This window comes from Cynocephalus volans, chromosome 6 (assembly GCF_027409185.1).
Source record: "Cynocephalus volans isolate mCynVol1 chromosome 6, mCynVol1.pri, whole genome shotgun sequence".
NCBI classification, from domain to species: domain Eukaryota; kingdom Metazoa; phylum Chordata; class Mammalia; order Dermoptera; family Cynocephalidae; genus Cynocephalus; species Cynocephalus volans.
Window position 1 is genome coordinate 67,188,423 of NC_084465.1, and position 5,060 is coordinate 67,193,482.

General features: G+C 39.3%; 1 pseudogene; it reads right to left on the reverse strand.

Moving 5' to 3' along the window:
- Nucleotides 1-1,023: 1,023 nt before the first annotated feature.
- Nucleotides 1,024-3,073, reverse strand: LOC134380933 (HBS1-like protein; annotated as a pseudogene).
- Nucleotides 3,074-5,060: the final 1,987 nt, after the last annotated feature.

Genomic DNA, 5,060 nt, shown 5'->3' on the forward strand with positions numbered 1-5,060 from the left:
AATGGGGAAACTTCCTAAGTGAACCAGCACTTGAGCCCTGTGGTTGAGCTAAATTGCTTCATTGCTGCTGATCCTCTGCGGAAGGCTTTTTGTACAGCTCAGGTTTTAATTGTTGACCTTGTAAGCAGTTCCAGGTCTTGTGAGGGCTAGTACACGTGAGTTGTGTGGAAACTCTGGTCTGTGCCTGAGTCTTTTTAGGAAAGTGCACCCCTTGAAGATCTGTATTCCTGACCAGTCTCCACTGAGTGGTCCTGTACTGATTGGAGGGCAGATCAGCTGTCCATGCTGTGCCACACTGTTCCCCTGGTGGGCCCATCTCCCCTACGGCCTGTGCTCCAAACACTTCCTGTGGGATGGGCCCTGCGCTGGTCCCTTGTGATGGCTCACTGGCTCTTTTTTTGTTGTTGTTTGTGGCTCTTCGTTCCTATGTGAGTCCATGGGTTAGTAGTCTTGCTGGCCTGGGGGCCATCAAGGTTCTCTTCTCCCCTGCAGCCTCCAAGCAACTTCATATGAAGGGCACAGCTGTGGCTTTTGTCAGCTCTTACTCCGTGTGCTCACCAGGGCCAGCCTGGAAGCAGCCAGAGTTCAAAATGGTGGGAGAGGTCCCTTCTTTCTCTCATTGTGGCTTCTCCCACCTTCATGCACTCTGTAGGTCTCTCCTCCCCTTCCCCTGAGCTCTAGCGACCCCAGCTTGGCTGTCATTGCTTTTTAATAGTCGTAAATTGGTTGATTTGTGGGAGAGAATGATGCTGGGGACTGTCTATTTCACCATCTTGACTGGAAGCTGAAAGCTGGTTTTTTTAAATGAAAGTGCAATATTAGCCTTTCTTTGCCAGTTGGCAACTCGAAATTTTTGCAGGAGTGATTATTAATACCACTTCGCAGCTAATTATAGCTTTCATTTTCTCTCTCGCTATAAAAAAATATCAACTGCACATTGTTCCTTTAACTGAATAACTGGATTTTTTCAAAAACAGAGCTTAGTTATTTCATTGCATTTGAAAACACAGAAATTCTGACCCATCATACTTTTATCTCAGTGATGTCACCAGCAGCTATTATAGAACCACTGTAACACAGCATAAACCTCCCCATCTCCTTAAAGTCTTTGCATAGCTCAAGAGCTATTATTCTTTGTGTCTGTAGTTCTACCAATGCATTCTGACCTTTAGTCAACAACTCAGGCTTTTTCTTTGTGACTTCCCCTGTGATTTTGTTTAAGATGTTGATCAATCATTTAATAAAGGTAAGTTCACTGACAGCTTCGTAGTGTAACAGCACAGGAAATCCTTTAGTGATAGGAATTTCAATGTTAAAGATGAGGATTCAGGTGCTGGACTGAGTGCCAGCTTTAACAGGTTCTTTGGGGCCACAAATATACAGCAAACATCGATTTTAATGATATCCATCCCAACCAAAGGAAGACTAACTTGATCGCCTGCTGCTGTGGGCCAATCAACAGGTTCCTCATGCTGAGTGATTACTTTTGCAGTAAAAGTTTCATTAGGAGGCATTGCTAGTAGTCAGTCACCAGTCTAGATATAACCAGCTTCACTTTTAACCAGTTACACAAAATCCAGATCCTTGCTCTTCAAAAATATCAGACACACATGATCTAAAAGGCTTGTCAATAAATCACTGAGGAGGTTTGAAGGAATCAATGTGTTCTAATAAACATAATCCTTTATGTCATTTTGTGAGTTTTGCTTGACTGAGATCTTGTGATTAGATTTTCACCACTGAGACCACTTGTTTGGATAAAAGCTACATCACTCTCCTTAAAACATGCTTGCTTAAGAAAGTGCCCAAGTTTTCCTGTAATCTCTTGAAACCTTTCTTGTTGCCAATTAACCTGATCCATTTTATTGATGGTAACAGCAAGCTGTGTCACCCCGAGAGAAAGGACCAAGAGGCCATGCTCCCATGTTTGTCCTCCAGTCTCAAATCCAGCTTTAAACTCTCCCCTGCTGGTATCTACAACTAAAACAGCTACATCCACCTAGGCTGCCCCTGTTATCATAATTGGAATGAAATCCTTATGGCCTAGAGCATCCAAAAGTTAATGTAATAACTTTGGTCGTGGTTTCAAACTTTGTCATACCAACTACCATTTTTACTTCCCTTTCCCTTCCTTCTCCAGTCTCATCCAAGATCCATGCATATACAAACAAAGCTTTATCAGCCTTTTAGACACTTGTTCATACTTATGCATAGTTCTTTTGTCTGCATCACCCAGAAGATAAAGCATATGGCCCCTCAGAGTACTTTTCCCAACATCAACATGACCAATGACCACTAAGCTGAGGAGTTGCTTCCCTCCTTGTCACTTCTCCAGTTCCGCTTTCATGTCTATTTGCTGCCTCAGCTTGCCAGACTTTTTTACTGGTGTTGGTGTTGAACTCTGCTCTTCTGATGCTTGGGGTGGAAGAGCTGATTGAGAAACAGTCTCAGGAACATCAGAAGAAGCAATGCTGGTATCTTCACTAGGAGGTCCTTTTTGAGGTGTTTGGAAACTATGACCATTTTCTTCAAAAGTTACTGTAGGCACTTCAAATCCCATAGTTTGCTTCCTTCAAGATACAGTCATTTTAGCAACTTTTGGCAAAATTTCTGATTCACTTTGAGATTCACTTCGTAAACCTATTGATTTTTCATTTTCTTTCTTTCCTGTAGATACTGTTTCCTTACTCTTGTCCTTCAAATTCTGCGTGTTATCTTGTTCCAGAACCACTGACAAAGGCTTCTGCACATCAAACTTGTTCTTCAGAACTGCTTCAATCAATATTTCGTCTGGCGCAGCATCTCCAAGGGATCACTCTCATGTGATCAAGTCATGAATGAAAATGAGTTTGATCAATTCCACTTAGCTGGTGGTTCAAAAGATCTTTCAGATCTTCATAATCATAGTCTTCAACAGGCTCAACAACTGAAGGTTTGTCACGTCGTGGGTAATAAACTGAGCAGCTGTTAATGGTGAAATACAGTAATTATCCTCTACAGACTAGCCACAGAGATCAGCATCTTCAAAATCTTCATTGTAGTTCCAGCCTCTGACATTCCTTTGCTGGGCCATGGCAGTGGAGAGGGCATGCACCACAGCCCCTTCCAAAACACCCCTCCCAGATACTGATAAGGCACCAGTTGCAGCCTGGAGAACACCTATGCACTATCTTGGCTTCTGGCAGTCCTCTGCGCTGAGCCAACAATAGAAATTATCTGAAATGAAACAGAGAAAAAATACTCACAGTAAATGAACAGAGCACCATGAGCTGTGAGACAACTTCAAGCAGCCAAATATACATTAAATTGGAGTGTCTGAAAAAGAGTCAAGAGAAAGGAGGACTGAAAAAATTATTTGAGGAAATAATGGCCAAATTTTTTCCAAATTTATAAAACCTTTAAATTAACATATCCAAGAGGCTTAACAAATCCCAAGGCACATTATGATTTCTTATCTTCTTTTCAGAAACAATGCAAGTTTGACTACACTGGAGCAACATCTTTAAAGTAATGGAAGAAAAAGAAAAACCGAGAACTCTATACTCAGCAAACACATCTTTAAAAAAAATGAAGATATAAGATAAAGATGTTTCAGGCATACAAAAGCAAAAGAATTCATTGCCAACAGAACCACACTATGAGAAAAGTTAGAGGAAGTCCTTCAATCAGATAGAAAATAATACTTGATAGAAATATGGATCTACAAAAAGTTCCAAAGAACACAATAAATTGTAACTGTGTGGATAAATGTAATGTTTTCTTATTATCTAAATTTATTTAAGAGATCACTGATCGTTTAAACAAGAATACAGAAAAACATAGTGTGAGGGTTATCATACGAGGATACTTCAATAAATTCATGGAAAGATTTGTATTATCTTTTAATTCTATTCAGGCCTGATTTACAGAATGTGCATGGTATGGTAGCACCAATTGAAAGTAAAGATTTGCAGAATTATAGCACCCTATGATTGGCCTAAAAATGTATGGGAAAGAGAAAAACATCAAGTGGTTAAAACATCAAGCAGGGCACTTGTTTACATTGTGTAGAAGTGTAAATTGTCATAGGTATGATTCTCCATTGACTCTTAGGATATGTCTTGGAAGAAACAAGATTAGAAAATTTAGGTCAATAGATGTATAGATAGCTAGATCTATCTAACATGTGAGTGGACTTCTGAGAATGAGCAGAGTGTGAAGATCTTTGTATTTCATGTGCATGCTCACCAAAATCATCCTATTCAGGGAGAGGGGGGTGTCTAAATAATTAGGTGGACTTAATGATATATTTTCTTTCCTCTTCCAAAGGGCAGGCTTCAGGCTAACTTGTTACTGGTGACTTTGCTGACCTTTACTCTTCCATCCTTTCAATTCTGTGTATATCTATAATTCCCTTTATTCAAATGATTTATTCTTAGAATATAGAGAATAGTTTCTGTTTTGCTGACTGAACTCTGACAAGCATAACATGCCATAAAGACACTAAGCATGAAATCTTACGTTCACAAGTGTGACTCCAACTGAAAATGTATACGTGAGAAAGATATGGTTTGGCAGCATGTTTGATTAAGAATAATTTTCATTAATAATAGGTTTGAGACAAGCGAATAATGCAATGTTTCTATTAGAAATATATTTACTCCCCTTTATACTTTTTAGGAATAGTACCTGGAGTAAACCCTTCTGTTTTAGAAGTTGCAATTTAATAGACACAAGAGTAGATGAAGAGAATGGAAAGTTATGCCATGAACTAATCTATTGAAAGTCCTTTGAATTTTAGCCTGGGATAAGAAGATCAGGTCAGATTGGAAATGTAGTGGGTCAGAGGCTATAAAGCTATCTCTTTGTAGGACTATCATATGGAAGGGGTTTGAATTTTTTTGTCTTTAGTATTATAAAGTCATAGGACTAAGACCAACCAAATTTTTATCACTTGAGGCAAGTGAATATCAATCCGATATATCCATTTACAAATCAATGGGGCCTCGAATAATTCTCTTTTATTTCTCCTTTCATTGGACAATCACTTATAAATGAAGTCCTGCTGTTTCTTCTTCCAG